This window comes from Sus scrofa, chromosome 12 (assembly GCF_054392235.1).
Source record: "Sus scrofa isolate SSC_HxYL_T2T_F1_AM1 chromosome 12, Sscrofa_HxYL_maternal_Yorkshire_Landrace_v2.0, whole genome shotgun sequence".
Lineage (NCBI taxonomy): Eukaryota > Metazoa > Chordata > Mammalia > Artiodactyla > Suidae > Sus > Sus scrofa.
In genome coordinates, this window is record NC_139394.1 from 14,434,281 (window position 1) to 14,451,492 (window position 17,212).

Below are 17,212 nucleotides of genomic sequence, written 5' to 3' on the forward strand. Positions count from 1 at the left end.
CCTGCAGTGACTCCACATTCTTAATCTGCTGTACCACTAGAGAATGTCCCAGTTTATTGTTTATAATTCACACTTCCATATTTATTTATTACTCAGTGAATTTTAATACATTTATAGTTGTGCAGCAGTCATCACAACCAAATTTTATAGCATTTCCATCCCAAACCCTCAACCTGTGTGCATCCCACCACCCCTCAACCTGTCTCATTTAGAAACCGTACGTTTTCAAAGTCTGTGAGTCAGTATCTGTTCTGCAAAGAGTTCATTGAGTCCTTTTTTTTAGATTCTATATGTTAGTGATAACATTTGATGTTGGTGTCTGACTGACTTCACTTAGCATGATAATTTCTAGGTCCATCCATGTTGCTGCATATGCCATTATTTCTTTCCATGGTGTATGTGTACCACATCTTCTTGATCCACTCCTCTGTTGATGGACATTTAGGTTGTTTCCATGTTTTGGCTATTGCATATAGCGCTGCATTGATCACTGGAGTGCACGTAATTCACACTTTCTTTATTACTGTAGCTTTAACTTGTCTTCTGACTTTAAACATTGATGAAACTTTTCATAATATTTTGATAACAGTTTAAGCATAATTGAGTCTAACTTAGGACCCCATAATGATTTAGGAGCTTGTAATGCTTTAGAGCTATTATTTCATTTATTTAGTCAACAAATATTTATTAATTTCCTTTTTTTATTTTATTTATTTTTTTTATTTTATGGCTGCAACTGTGGCATATGGAATTTCCCAGGCCAGGGATTGAATCTAAGCTGTAGCCGTGGCAATGCCAGATCTTTATAACCTACTGTGCTAGGCTGGGTATCAAACCTGTGTCTCAGTAGCAGTACAAGCCCCTACATTCGGATTCTTTTTTTTTTTTTTTTTTTTGTCTTTTTTGTCTTTTTTTGTCTTTTTGTTGTTGTTGTTGTTATTGTTGCTATTTCTTGGGCCGCTCCCGCGGCATATGGAGGTTCCCAGGCTAGGGGTTGAATCAGAGCTGTAGCCACCGGCCTACGCCAGAGCCACAGCAACGCGGAATCCGAGCCGCGTCTGCAACCTACACCACAGCTCACGGCAACGCCAGATCCTCAACCCACTGAGCAAGGGCAGGGACCGAACCCGCAACCTCATGGTTCCTAGTCGGATTCGTTAACCACTGCGCCACGACGGGAACTCCTACATTCGGATTCTTAACCCACTGCACCACAGTGGGAACTACTCAATTTCTTGACATGTGTCAGACATTTAAAAAAAATTATATGGTACCATGAATGGAAATATAAGAAATCAGAATAAACCTAGCTTGGGTTCAGTATTTTTCTTTTCACATTTTCAATTATAAACCTTTAAAAAGTTTATTGTTATTATTTTATCTCTTCTGATGAAAGTGGATTACAGTAAGTATGACTTGAAGTTTCTATTCAGTAAGCTTTCTTAAGTGAGTCCCTTAAAATCATTTTTTGGAAAAAGGTGGGATAAGAGAATAAACACATTTAAAATGTGGCGATATATAAAAGAAAGAATATAACTGTTAAATGTGGGTTGGGTTATAGTTTTTTTATTTTTTAATTTTTTAAAGTGATTTTTATTTTTTCTATTATAGCTGGTTTATACTGTTCTGCCAATTTTTTACTGTACAGCAAGGTCACCCAGTCACACATACATACATACATTCCTTTTCTTACACTATCATGCTCCATCATAAGTGACTAGATATAGTTCCCTCTGCTATACAGAGAATCTCATTGCTTATCCATTTCAAAGGCAATGGTTTGCATCTATTAACCCAAACTCCCAGCCTGTCCCACTCCCTCTCCCTCGGCAACCACAAGTCTGTTCTCCAAGTCCATGATTTTCTTTTCTGTGGAAAGGTCCATTTGTGCCTTATATTAGATTCCAGATATAAGTGATATCATATGATATTTGGCTTCCTCTTTCTGACTGACCTCACCTAGTATGAGAGTCTCCAGTTCCATCCGTGTTGCTGCAAATGGCATTATTTTGTTCTTTTTTATTACTGAGTAGTATTCCCTTGTGTATATATACCACATCCTCTTAATCCATTCATCTGTTGATGGACATTTAGATTGTTTCCATGTCTTGGCTATTGTGAATAGTGCTGCAGTGAACATATCAGTGTCTTTTTCAAGGAAAGTTTAGTCTGGGTGTATGCCTGAGAGTGTGATTGCTGGGTCATATGGTAATTCTGTATTTAGTTTTCAAAGTACCTCCATACTCTTTTCCATAATGGTTGTACCTGTGTTATGGCTTTTTAGACTTACATTTTGTAACTTTTTTTCTTTAAGAGAAATGAAGAAACAGTAGTATTAAAATCTATGCAGATTTTTTTATTTGACCACAGTGCATTCCTGGGAACTGTCACAAAGCAGACATCCATAATGTAGACCTTATTTACCGTTTTTGTGGAAGGCGGTTGGGATGTTGTGGAAGGAGAAAATTTGGGTTCAGATCCTAGTTATGCCACTGATAAGTTTTGTGCCTTTAAGCAAATCTTTTATTTTCTTGGTGCCTGTGCTTTTAATTATAAATGCATGTTTAAAATGACATTGTTATTTATTTTAGAATCCTGCTAAAACAAGAAATAATCTATGTGAGAAATACTGTTCAGGCTTTAGAGAATTAGGTTAATGTATTTTGACTTTTTTTTAAATGGCTGCACCTGTGGCATTTGAAAGTTCCTGGGTCAGGGATTGAATCTAAGCTGCAGCTGTGACCTCTGCCACAGATGCTGCAGTGCTGGATCCTTTAACCCACTGCTTCTGGCCAGGGATTGAACCCGAACCTCCACAGCAATCAGAAGCACTGCAGTCAGTTTCTTTCTTTCTTTCTTTTTTTTTAAGCTAGTTGCTGGCCTACACCACAGCCACAGCAATGCTAGATCCAAGCTGAGTCTGCGACCTGCACCACAGCTCAAGGCAACGCCAGATCCTTAACCCACTGAGCGAGGCCAGGGATCAGACCTGCGTCCTCATGGATCTTAGATTCATTTCCCCTGAGCCACGATGGGAACTCCAGCAGTCAGATTCTTAATCCATTGTGCCACAGCGGGAATTCCTATATTTTGACATTGTAGATCAAAGATTGTTTTTTTTTTTTTTTTCCCTTTCTTTTTTGGCTGCCCTGAGGCATATGGAGTTCCCAGGCCAGGGATCAGATCCAAGCAGTAGTTGCAACCTACACTACAGCTCCCGCATTGCTGGATCCTTTAACCCGCTGTGCTGGGTTGCTGATTGAACCTGTGTCCTGATACTGCCGAGATGCCGCCGATGCCATTATGCCACAGTGGGAATGCCAAAGATTGTATTTTAAATAAAGTAGTCATAACCAATTATATGCTGCCTTATAGGAGAGCAAGTACAATGTTAATAATGGTTAAAATAGGTATTGACCTAAATGAAATCATGTCTTAAAAAATAGGCCTAGGAGTTCCTGTTGTGGCTCAGCGGAAACAAATCTGACTAGCACCCATGAGGACGCAGGTTCGATTCCTGGCCTTGCTCAGTGGGTTAAGAGTGTTGCTTTGGGCTGCAGTGCAGGTCGAAGATGAGGCGTGGAGCTGACATTGCTGTGGCTGTGGCGTAGGCCAGCAGCTACAGCTCTGACTTGACCCCTAGCCTGGGAACTTCCATATGCCGTGGGTGTGGCTCTAGAAAGAAAAAAAAAACATAAATATTTTGTACACCTTGGGGCACAAGTGTGTTATAAAGAATTCATATAGTTAAATTAGCTACTTTATAGTTTTATCTTAATATAGCAAACATTTAAACAATTAATTTTGTCCCCCCAGCCCTATTTTTGGTAAGAAGTGGAAAAGTTTTGGAGAATAGTTTGAAATGGCTCAGGATTTTGGAGTTGGGAGAAATTTTTGGATCCAAGTTCCTGTAGCTGGTTTGTACTTTCAAAAATAGCCTGCAGTTTCATCTCTTGTCAGTAGATGGGGATATTTCTGCACAAGTAGAGGTCAGCAGTGAGTTAAGACCTTTCAAACTAAAACCCAAAATGTAAATAAGAGTTTTTGAAATAGAGTTGGAGAATTAGAAATTGTCAAAGCTGACACTGGCTTCTAATAAAAATCTATACCATAAGATAAGCTTTCTTTTTTTTTTTTTTTTGGCTTTTTGCCATTTCTTTGACATGATAGAACTCTTTTTTTGCACTCTGCAAAATTTATTTCCTAACAAAGTGAAGAGCAATTGGATAGTCACTGTAAAAAGATCTATTTTTGTAGTGTCATCTAAGAAATTCACATATGTAACTAGTCTGACAATATTGGGAAGATAATTTTTTTCAGAACTCTGTAGTTTAACTTTTTCTCATTTGTTATCTTTTTTTTTTTTTTTTTTTGTCTGCACCCATGGCATAGGGAAGTTCTGGGAGTAGCGATCCTAACCCATGTCACAACAACCTGAGTAGCTGTAGTGACAATGCTGGATCCTTAACCCACTGTGCCACCATCTTTTTTTTTTTAATTTTGCTTATTTTTTATTATCTGATTTAATTGCTATTCAGATCCTGACATAATAGGGACTCTAAACCAGTGAAAGTGAAATGATAATCTTTTATGTGATGAAATTTTTTCTTGAATGTTATGAAGAGAATAGTAATAGTTTTTTTTTTTTTTTTTTTTTTTTTTTTTTTTTTTTTTTAATCTTTTTGCTATTTCTTTGGGCCGCTCCCGAGGCATATGGAGGTTCCCAGGCTAGGGGTCTAATCGGAGCTGTAGCCACCAGCCTATGCCAGAGCCACAGCAACACAGGATCCGAGCCGCGTCTGCAACCTACACCACAGCTCACGGCAACGCCGGATCGTTAACCCACTGAGCAAGGGCAGGGACCGAACCCGCAACCTCATGGTTCCTAGTCGGATTCGTTAACCACTGCGCCACGACGGGAACTCCAGAGAATAGTAATAGATTTTTGAGGGAACAATTAATACAACTGTTCCATCCTGTAGAAATGAGGCTAGTTGTACCAAAAGTATTTTGCAGTAAAATATGAATCTTTATACATTTTAGTTTTCTATTTCCCAGCTATTTTGAATCTTCCTTATTTTAGATAGGTGGTAAAGCTTAGATAGTAAACCAGTTTTTTACTTTAAAATAGGGTTGGTGATGATATTTCAAGTTTCTTCTGATTTCCAGAGTTTCTCTCTTGTCTTTTTTTCTCCAACTAGAAAGAGGACTTGGAATGGTGATGAGATATTTACATATTAAATATTTGTTGAGAGTCTTACATGAACCTTACCCTGAGGTGTAGGTTCTGGGATTTCAAGAAAAGGTTTGGACTCTGATCTTTCAGGGAACTTGGAGTGTAAACAAACAAGACTCGATGATGGATGAAATAACTGAACAGTCAGTGAGAGAGTGTTACACACAATGAGGGTGAAATAAAAGAATGAACTGTAGCTGTGGCGTAAGTCACAGCTCTGCTTGGATTTGATCCCTGACCTGGGAACTTCCATTTGCTGGGGGTGCTGCTGCAAAAAAAAAAAGAAGAAGAAAAGAAAACCCATGTATATTTTTAAGGGAGCTCAATTTTCAGACTCTAAAATTGTTCAGTTTTTCATATTTTCTTCCTCTCACTTTACAAAAGAAAGGCACATCTGAGGCCATCCCAAATAGTACATTGTCCTATGGTAAGAGGCCTTTCCAACACAAAGAGACAAATCAGAATATTGATGAGGTTGCCAAGAAGGCAATGACTCCGATGACTAGAATCTTCACAAGTAAGGTGGTTTACAGTCCTTCAATTTCAACAAAATTAGGGACCTGATCAGCTTGTTAGCTTATCATTACAAACAATTTTCTTAAAAATAAGTTTCCTCATAAAACAACAAAAAGACAACCTATGGAATGGGAGAAAATAGTATCAAATGATGCAGCTGACAAGGATTTAATCTCTTAAATATACAAACAACTTATTATACAGCTCCACAGCAAAAAACCCAACAACCCAATTGAAAAATGGGCAAAAGACCTGAATAGACATTTCTCCATAGAAGATAGGCACATGGCCAACAAGCACATGAAAAAAATGCTCAGCATCACTAATTATTAGAGAAATGCAAGTCAAAACTACTATGAGGTATCACCTCACATTGTTCAGAATGGCCGTCATTAACAACACATAGCAAATGCTGGAGAGGGTGTAGAGAAAAGGATACCCTCCTATACTGTTGGTGGGAATGTAAATTGGTACAACCACTATGGAAAACAGTGTGGAAGTTCCTCAGAAAACTAAATATACAACTACCATATGACCCAGGAATCCCCCTCTTGGGCATATATCTGGACAAAACTTTGAAAAAGATATGTGCACCCGTATGTTCATTGCCACACTATTCACAATAGCCAAGACATGGAAACAACCTAAATGTCCATAAACAGATGCATGGATTAAGAGGATTTGGTATATATACACAAGGGAATACTACTCAGCTATAAAAACAAACAATGCCATTTGCAGCAACATGGATGGAACTGGAGGCTCTCATACTAAGTGAAGTCAGAAAGAGGAAGCCAAATATCGTATGATATCATTTACATCTGGAATCTAATATACAGCACAAATGAACCTTTCCACAGAAAAGAAAATCATGGACTTGAAGAACAGACTTGTGGTTGCCAAGCGGGAGGGAGTGGGATAGACTGGGAGTTTTGGGGTTAATAGATGCAAACTATGGCATTTGGAATGGATAAGCAATGAGATCCTACTGTGTAGCACAGGAAATTATATCTAGTCACTTGTGATGGACCATGATGGAGGATAATGTAAGAAAAAGAAGGAGTTCCCGTCGTGGCGCTGGAGTTCCCGTCATGGCGCTGGAGTTCCCGTCGTGGCGCAGTGGTTAACGAATCCGACTAGGAACCATGAGGTTGCGGGTTCGGTCCCTGGCCTTGCTCAGTGGGTTAAGGGTCCGGCGTTGCCGTGAGCTGTGGTGTAGGTCGCAGACGTGGCTCGGATCCCGCGTTGCTGTGGCTCTGGTGTAGGCCGGTGGCTACAGCTCCGATTTGACCCCTAGCCTGGGAACCTCCATATGCCGCGGGAGCAGCCCAGGAAATAGCAAAAAGACAAAAAAAAAAAAAAAAAAAAAGAATATATGTATGGCTGGGTCACTTTGCTGTACAGTAGAAATTGACAGAACACTGTAAATCAACTATAATGGAAAAAATAAAAATCATAAAAAGATTCCTTATCACTTACATTTATAAAAATAGGAATAGAATATTTAAATATTCACTGATAGACAATGAACTAGTTGAAAAAAAGCTTCATCCATCTTGTGAAGAGATGAATTTCCAATTTTTCTTTACCTTTTTCTCCCCTCCCCTTTTTTATAGTTGCGTTTGTTCTAATCGGGATGCGGAAAAGATGTACACATTGTACTTGGCTGGTATGTCTGAGGTCTCTTTTAAAGAAAAGGCCCATTCTTCTGCCTGCCTTTTTTCTTTGAATTTATTATAGAAACTAGGTCTGTTACCTTTATCTAAAAACCCTTTATGATTTGGTTTTAGCCTTGTTTCCCTTCATAACCTTACATTCTACCGCCCTGAATTCTTCACCTTTCGTTATTCAAATTTTCTTATATCTCCAAGTTTTAATGGTTCTGTTTCCTTTGACTATATTACAGTGCTTTCTTCCTTACCTAGTCGTCCTGCCTAATTTACTGGGCTGTTAAGACAGCTGAAGCATTATCTCCTTTGAGAAGTCTTCCCAACTTCCCTAGTCTGAGTTAGGTGCTCCTCTCTCATGGTTGGGGGCCTAATAAAAAACAGGTAACATTTTCACAAAAGGTGAAAGAATGTTGTGAAGGGACTACTTACAATGAATGGGTACAGTTAAGGGAATAGTGCAGTACCTAAAGACTAGCAGTGGTAGCAGGTCACACCATCTTTGGGCAAGAAAGGGAAAAAGAGAGAGTGGTCATGGAAACCTAGAGACCCTTCCTGTTGGTTCTCAAACAATGAAGCCAGGGGGTAAGGGAGCCTAGCTCATGTATCCATAAAGGTCAGCCTCCTAGAACACTAAGCGCTGGTTAAAGGATGGAGAATGGATCTGAAGGAGTACATAGAAACATCTAGAATATCTTTATTTATATTCCTACAATATGTTAACATACTTCATTGTGTTATTTATTATACTGACTTAAAATTCATTAGTCGTAATTGATATTTCCTTCACAGCACTGTGAGCTCCTCTGTAGCTGTGAACTAGTTCTTATTCATATTGGCCTACCCACAGTGCTCATTAGATAATTTGTTAATTAAATGACTGAAAGTTCAAAAAAGAGATGAACGAGAGACATAATTTAAAAGATTTGTCCTGCTTACTAGTAATCTGTGGTGATTTTTAGTTCAAAGAGTACATCTAATAATTTTTGCTCTGTTTGGCAGTTTTGATGCTTCTGCAATAATTGACTCATTTTGGTTGAAGAAAGGCCAGGAATTAATTTAGGCCATAATAGATAGATAACTTCTATGTTTAGAAGGATTATAATGCAAGACTCTGATTTGGCTGCTCAGTGGCATGTTAAGTGTATTTATGAACTTTGTTTTACTGTGGGAGAATTATGATGCAGGGAAACAATCTGTAGAGGCTGTAAGGCCGTACAATTATACTGATTTCAGGAAGAATGTGCCTTACTTATTATTAGACTTTCTCTGGGTTATTCTGTTGCTTTTTCAAATCTCTTAAATAAATGAAAGCTGGCCTCTATTGGAAAATTCAACGTTATTGCTAGCCAGTTCTTCCTTTCCTCCCAGTTAGTTGAACTAAATTGTCATATCTTTGCTGCAAGGCTTGTTAGAATTGCTGCATAAAAATTACTCCAAAACTTAAAGGCCTAAAAAACAAACAATTTTTATTCTCTCTCGTGTTTCCTGTGGGTCAGGACTTTGGAAAGGTCTCTGCTGGGTGGTTTTGGCTCATAGTCTGCCATGTATTTTATTCAGATGGTGGCTGGAGCTGGAATAGCTGAGGGCTGGCTAGGCATTTATCTCTCTTCAGGGCATCTAATGGCCACGCTGTGTGGTTTTACTGCACAGGCTAGTTTATGGCAGCTCCAGGGCAGTTAAACTGCTAATGTGACTACATAGGCCACCAGCAGAAATTGTCAGGAAACAAGGTGAAAGTTGCATCTCCTTTTCTGATTTAGCCTAGAAAAGTCCTTGTTGTATTTTGTTGATTATAGTGAGTGAGTTACAGGCTCTTCTAGGTTCAAGGGGAAAGAACATAGATTCCATCTCTTGAAGAAAATGGCAGAGAATTTGCAGCCATTTTAAAAATTGTTATAGGTGATAGCGGTGGTAGCTACTGCTGCTTCTTTTGTTTTAGGGGTTGGACTCCATGGTATCCTATTCTAATACATACTGTTTTCCAGCTTTTATAATTTAGTTATTTAAATGTTCTGCTTTTGAAATTTTCAGGAATTTTATTATAGAGAAATGGCATAAAAATGTTCAACAGTTTCTAGAAGAGTTATAATTTGCTGTTGAAGTATAAAAATCCATAAATTAATTTGGTAAAGGATGAAAAAGATACTCAATGGAAACAGAGGCAGACTGGTAAAAAGAAAGAATGCAGGTATTATTTGAATAAAATATTTTAGGGAAATATGTGAATTCAAGTACTTAATTCTCTGGAATGATTTTTATATTGAAAAAATATTATAATTCAGGGCTAATAATCAAAGAATTTCAGTCCTCCCTCATCAGGTATGCAGGCCTGCATGGTTTTTCTTATTGCTTTTTAGGGCTGCACCTGTGGCACATGGAAGTTCCCAGGCTAGGGGTCAAAATGCAGCTGCAACTGCCAGCCCGTACCACGCCACAGCAACGCCAGATCGGAGCCAAGTCTGTGACCTACACCACAGCTCACTGCAATGCTGGATCCTTAACCCACTGAGCGAGGCCAGGGTCAAACTTGCATCCTCATGGATACTAGTCTGGTTCTACTGCTGAGCTGTAATGGGAACTCCCTGCATGATTTTTCTTTAACCCTTTTATGATCCATTCTCCATGGAGCAGTTTCATAAATTAAAAAAGAAAATATAAATTGGAAAATTTTACTCCCCTGCTTCAAGCTTTCCAATGGCTTTCCATTATGTTTTGAGTAAAATAGACATTATTTGCACAAGATTCTGTATAATCTGGCCCTGCTGACTGATCTTTCCTTTGCTCATTATCCTTTTAGTAACCTTGATAGTGTTTTGATTTCTTGAAAAGGCCAGTCTTTTTCCTACGTGAAGGCCTCTCCATCCCCTTTTTTTTGCAGGGATTTTTTTTTTTTTTTTTTTAAATGGTCACACCTGGGGCATTTGGAAGTTCTTGGATTTAGGGATCGAATCTGAGCTGCAACTGCACTGAGGATCCTTTAACCCACTGCACCAGTCTGGGGATTGAACCTGCCCCTCCATAGTAACCTGAACCTGAACTGCTGCAGTGGGATTTTTTTTTTTTTTTTTTTGCTTTTTAGGGCCTCGGGTGCGACATATGGAAGTTCCCTGGCTAGGGGTTGAATCTGAGCTACAGCTGCCACCCTACGCCACAGCCATAGCAACGAGGGATCTGAGCCACATCTGCAACCTACACCACAGCTCATGGCAACACTGGATCCTTAACCCACTGATTGAGGCCAGGGATTGAACCTGCAACCTCATGGATCCTAGTTGGGTTCGTTAACTGCTGAGCCACAAAGGTAACTCCTGCAGTGGGATTCTTAACCCACTGTGCCACAGCAGGAATTCAGCAGGGATCTTTTTACTCCAGTTAACTTAATTACTTTTTCTGTCTTGGTTTATCATTTCAAAGAGCTCCTAAATACTGTGTCTAAAGTAGATTCTACCCTCATTATTCTCTATCACAGTATACTGTTAACTTCAGAGGACTTGATTATGATTTATATTCATATTCATTTCTTTGTGTTTATTGTCTTTTAAAAAACTTTAAATTTTAGATTAGTTTTAGATTTACAGAAAAACTGGGAAGAATTTTCAGTTTCTGTATACTCCCTATCCAGTTTCCCCTATTACTGATTTTACATTTGTCACAATTAATTCATCAGGAGTTCCTCTCATGGCTCAGCGGAAATGAATTCAACTAGTATCCAGTGGGTAGGGGATCTGGTGTTGGAGTGAGCTGTGGTGTAGGTCACAGATAATGTGGCTCAGATCTGGAGTTGCTGTGGCATAGGCTGGCAGCTGTAGCTCCAATTCAACCCCCAACCTGGGAACTTCCATATGCTATGGGTGCAGCCCTAAAAAACAAAAACAAAAAAAAAAAAAAAGAAAAGAAAAAAATCAGTAGTGACAGATGATGATTTTTGCTTTTAGGGCCGCACCTGTGGCATATGGGAATTCTCAGACCAGGGGTCAAATTGGAGCTGCAGCTGCCAGCCTACTTCATAGCCATGTGGAATCTGATCCAGATCCCACAGCACCAGATCCTTAACCCACTGATCAAGGCCAGGGATTGAACCTGCATCCTTATGGATACTAATTGGGTTTGTAACCCTCAAAGCTGCAGCAGGAGCTCCCAGTGACAGATATTATTAACTAAATTCCATACTTTTTTCAGATTTCCTTAGCTTTTATCTCTGGTAGATTGGGAGCTCCTGCAGGGCAGAGACTGTGTGTGTTTCATTTGCCTACTGTAATATAAACACTTAGGAGGTACTCTAAATAATTATTGGCAGAATAACAACTACCAGAAAGATGCCTTAGAGTTTGTACTAACCTTCTCCCCATTTTAAGTGAGTAACTTTCTCAGGGAGGTCATGTGTATCTTCTCTAAGTTCCATGGCTAGTTGGAAAGATCCAGGTCTCCAAGGTGGTACTAGAACCACATCTTGTGCATCTAGTTTGCTAAATATAGAGATGAGTTTACTGTGAAACTAATGAAGCTTAACTTTAGGATTCTAAGGGCTTGGGAAGCGCCCTGGAAATGAGTTTACATAGTCAATTAAAAAAATTGTTTTATTGGCATTCATTATACATACAGAAAAAGTACAAAAATTATAAGTGTGCAGTGTGTAGCTTAAAACTTTTCATACACTTAACACACCTACATAACCAATGCCCAGATCAAGAAACATTTCCTGTACATTGTCACATGGTTATGAAGGATTTGCAAATGTACAATATTTCAACCACAATCAGTTAAGATACCTATTTCCCTTCTATTATACTTCTCATGTTGGTGGCACTGGAATGGCTGTAGGTATTTTGGACATCTGGCTGTGGAAAAACTGACTTGGGGATACATTTAGTTGGGTTTTAGGAGGATATGTTTATATGGCTCATAGTCTCTTCATGTACAGTCAAGGTATTGCTAGCCATCCCAGAATGGGGATGGTTTCTAGGAATACTGCACATTGTATTAACTCATTTGGCATTGTGACATAAACATGCAGGGGTAGAGATGATAGAGCATAGGATTATATCTCATGGCATCTGGCACCTGAAGTATGTGGTTAGTGTAGGAAAAACGAAGTTTGATGCCAAAAGGCCAGTCTGTGAAATATTCTCCTGCATCTTAAAGCTTCATGTGAAAGAGACTTGTTAATAGTTTTCCCAAGTTTGACCACAATCCTAAAAGTTTACATAACATTACCAATAATGGCCCTGTGCTAAAAGAAACTTTTCTAAGTTTTACAACAACAAAAATGTGTTCAACTATGCTAGAGAAAGGACTGAGTTATTTTTCCATTATCTCTATAGAAGATAACATTATAAAACTCATGGGAAAATATGATATTGGTATAAGGGGTGACATACAGGTCAGTGGATAGAATCAAGAGTCCAGAAATAAACTCATACATCTATGTTCAGTTGATTTTTTTTTTTTTTTTTTTTGTTAAGGGTGCCACGGCCATTTAATGAGCAAAGGTTAGTCTTTTCAGCAAAGGGTGTTGGAACAACTGGATATCCACATGGTAAAGAATGAAGTTGGGCTGTCATTTCTCACACACTATAAAAAAATTAACTCAAAGTAGATTAAAGATCTAAATGTAACAGCTAAAACTATAAAATCTTTCATTTATGTAACTAATTAATTTATTTTGGGGGAGAACCCACAGCATGTGGAAGTTCCTGGCGCAGGGATTGAACCTGTACCATGACAGTGACCGTGTTTTCTATATAACTATATTGAAAGCATGTGTTCACACAAAACCTTGTACACAAACATTCATAGTAGCGTTATTCATAATAGCCAAAATAGTTGGGTAGAAACAGCCCAACCAAATGTTCATTAACTGATGAATAAACAAAATGTGCTATATCTGTACAATGGAGTAGTATTCACCTGTAGAAGGGAATGAAGTACTAATACAGGCTACAACATGAATGAACCTCAGAAACATTATGCTGAATGAAAGAAGCTGTACGCAAAGGGTCAGATATCACGTAGTTCTAGTTGGAAAATCTGTAAAGATACAGAATATTTTGGTGGTTGCCAGGGGAAAGGGAGAATTGGGAAAGACTTCCAGGTATGGGGTTTGTTTCTAGATGATGAAAATATTCTGGAATTAGATAGTGGTGATGGTTGTATAGCATTGTTGGAATATATTAAAAACCGTTGAGTTGCACAATTTAAAATGGTCAATTTTGTGTTATGTTACATCTATCTCAATAAAACAAATTGCAAAAAAAAAATCATATGGGAAAAGGTACTCTAAGAGTATATAGCCAGAAAACTTGGGGAAAAAATGTTATAGGTTGTGTCAGTTAACAAAATATTACTTTCTGGTTTTTATGTTTGTGAAATTTGTCAGCTTGTTCAAATTTATGATTTCTTACTTGAAGTGGAATATTTGCTTTCATACCTAATTCTGTTTTCTTATTCTTTTTTTTTTCTGGGGCATATGGAGGTTCCCGGGGTAAGGGGTCTAATCGGAGCTATAGCCACCGGCCTACACCACAGGAACGCTGGATCCAAACCGAGTCTGCGACCTACACAACAGCTCAGGGCAACGCCGGATCCTTAACCCACCGAGCAAGGTCAGGGATCGAACCCGCAACCTCATGGTTCCTAGTCGTCTTTGTTAACCACAATGGGAACTCCCTGTATTCTTATTCTAAAGTAGGGGCCCCCAAATTATATAAACTCCAGGCTCCACAAAACCTGGATGCAAACCAGGATACATATTAGCGTTAGATAAAAATGATTCAATACTGTGTCTTTTTTTTTTTTAAGGGCCACACCTGTGGTATATGGCAGTTCCCAGGCTAGGGGTTGAATCAGAACTGCAATTGCCAGCCTACACCAACCACAGTGACACCAGCTCTGAGCTGACACCACATCCGAGCTGCATCTGCTGCCTATGTCACAGCTTGTGGCGGTGCTGATCTTTAACCCACTGAGTGGGCGAAGGAATGAACACACATCCTCATGGATGCTACTCAGGTTCTTAATCTGCTGAGCAACAACAGGAACTCCAAGAACTGTTGTCTTTTTAAGCACAGGATATTAACCAAATATTTTTTTCCTTTCTCTGCCAAGCTTCATTCGGTTGTGGTAAAGTGATAAGAACAGCATGCAGCTACAAGAGCAAAAAGAACAGAAGAGGAGACAGCAAATAAGTGATATCAGAAAAATCTCAGGAATATGGAAGGAAGGTGGTTAAGGTAATATAGCTGAGAAAGTAGACTATAAAGTATCTGCAGAAAGGAGAAAATTGCCTTGCTGTGCTACAGCTAGTTCATATTACAGATCGCTAAAGACTCAGGAATTTGAGGCATCAGTTATCTGAGGGTGCAGGTGAGATGTGAGGCTGAAAACGAGAAGTGATTTAAAGTCTGTACATATGGGAGTTCTGTGGTGGCTCAGTGGTAACAAATGTGACTAGTATCCATGAGGACGCTGGTTCCATATCAGGCCTTGCTCATTGGTTTGGGGATCTGGTGGTGTTGTGAGCTGAGGTGTAGGTCGCAGACGCGGCTTGGATCCCGCATTGCTATGGCTCTGGCGTAGGCTGGCGGCTACAGCTCTGATTCCACCCCTAGCCTGGGAACCTCCATATGCCATGGGCGTGGCCCTAAAAAAAACAAAAAAAAAAAGATTGAGTCTGTATCTAGGTACATCATCCTAGGCAGCCATGTGACTTTTCTTCCTCAACCCTCACAGAAAGTTAAAGACATTTTGTGGAGAAAGTTAACCAAATTGACTCCAGAGCCAAGGATACCTGGCATTGTGGAAGGTTGGGGAGAAATGCACCCCTGAAAGTGAGGAAAATGGCAGCATCTGAAATAGTGAAACTCCCTGCCCCCTTGTATACTGTTCAGCTCCACAAACACTAGCAACCAATTAAATCTTTTCTCTTTTATGAAAACATTGCCAGCTGTACAGAAAGCACTAATAAGTACTGATATGTAGAGTCTTCTAATGAAATAGTTAAGTCACCCAACGTGAAAGTTATCAGTTGCTAGTTCCGGGAGTGAGGGCTTCTTCACTCCTTAAACTTTCACTTGCACATGAAGAATTAGAAATAATGGGAGTTCCCATCATGGCTCAGCAGAGATAAATCTTACTAGCATCCATGAAGACGCAGGTTCAATCCCTGGCCTTGCTCAGTAGGTTAAGGATCCGGCATTGCCGTGAGCTGTGGTGTAGGTCAAAGAAGTGGCTCAGATCTGGCGATGCTGTGGTGTAGGCCAGCAGCTACAGCTCTGATCTCTGATTCAACCCCTAGCCTGGGAACCTCCGAGTGCTGCAGATGCGGCCCTAAAATAATAATAATAATTAATAATAATGAGTTGCTGCTATGGTGAGATGAGATTGGCAGCATCTCTGCAGTGCCAAGATGCAGGTTCTGTTCCCAGCTGGCACAGTGGGTTAAAGGATCCAGTGTTGCAGTGGCTAGGTCAACTTGGCTCAGATCTGATCCCTGGCCTGGGAACTCAATATGCCTCGGGGCAGCCACAAAAAAAAAAAAAAAAAAAAAAAAAGAACGAAAAGAAATAACATTGATCTCTCAACAGCGGTATCAGAACTGGGAAGATAGTTGAGCAATGCCTTTGGAATTCTGAGGGAAGATGACTTCTTGCCTAGAACCCAACCATTTGTGCAATCAAGTATGAAAGCAGTATAAAGGCATTATGGGGGCATGCCAGATCTTAAAAAATTATTTCTATTTACCCCTTTTTGGAAAGCTACTGAAGGATATGTCCATCAAAATGAGGGAAAATACACTGAAGGATGAATACAAGGGCCACAGAAGGAAGGGCAGAGAGAGGCAAAAGAAAGTCCTAAACCTAAAGCCCAGGGAAGAAGACTCACTGAAAGTCTCTGCAATGCCTTTGTAGTTTTTCTTGGAAGAGGATCTGTGTCGGGACTCTTGTTTATAAAGGAACAAAATACAATCTTGTGAAAAAACATTGCAGTCGTGAACATTATCAGTTTTTTAGTGTTTGACAATTTTGTAGTTGAGAGAAATGGCATGTTTAAAGAATCTTGAGTTTGATGGACTTCTCTTAGTGCTGTTGATCACGCTTTTATTGTTAGAACTTTTTTCTTTTTCTCCCCTTTGTTCAGTTACCTTCTGGCTTTATTGCTAAAAATACCTGAAATAGAAACACTCAAGTTTTAGAGCTGGCTGAGAACCAAGTACAAATTACCTTAACCTGGGATATGTAGACCTTTAAGAAGTCTGTGAATTGGCTCCACTTGAGTTCTGTGAATCGCCTGGACTGTATATGTGTACTGCCCCTGCCCCTAGGGTCCAATTTCATGCCACAGAAAAAGAAGCTCAGGTTAAGTGACTTTACTCAACAGTGATCTCCTGTCTCCTGTTTGGTGTACATTCCCCTATTAAATAACACTGTCTTCAAAGTCCTTAGTGTCATTTTTGTTACATGATGAGCTTTTAAATTTCTTGAACAGTATGTGTAATGATTAAGATGAATCTAAGAACTGATAGGAATTTCTCTTGAGTGATAAACTGTGTTAAAACACCTTAGGAGTTGCCATTGTGGCTCAGCAGGTTAAGGACCTGGTATTGTCTTTGTGAGGATGTGGGTTGAGGATCCGGCATTGCCCCAAGCTGTGGCGTAGGTTGTAGATGCGGCTTGGATCCGCTGAGGCTGTGACATAGGCCGGCATTTGCAGCTCTGATTCGACTCCTAGCGGAGGTACTTCCATTTGTTGCAGGTGTGATCCTAAAAAATAAAGAAGAACCAAAACCCTTAAA

At 39.4% G+C, this 17,212-nt stretch overlaps 1 protein-coding gene and 1 long non-coding RNA gene across 5 annotated transcripts in view; both read left to right on the forward strand.

Moving 5' to 3' along the window:
* SMURF2 (SMAD specific E3 ubiquitin protein ligase 2) overlaps positions 1-17,212 on the forward strand; it is a 126,510-nt gene that overhangs the window by 9,138 nt on the left and 100,160 nt on the right. The gene's annotated exons all lie outside the window — the stretch shown is intronic.
* On the forward strand, positions 9,804-15,984 carry LOC146398059 (uncharacterized). Its single transcript, XR_014820972.1, has 2 exons — positions 9,804-14,258; positions 15,887-15,984. It is a non-coding gene; the product is annotated as an uncharacterized LOC146398059 (long non-coding RNA).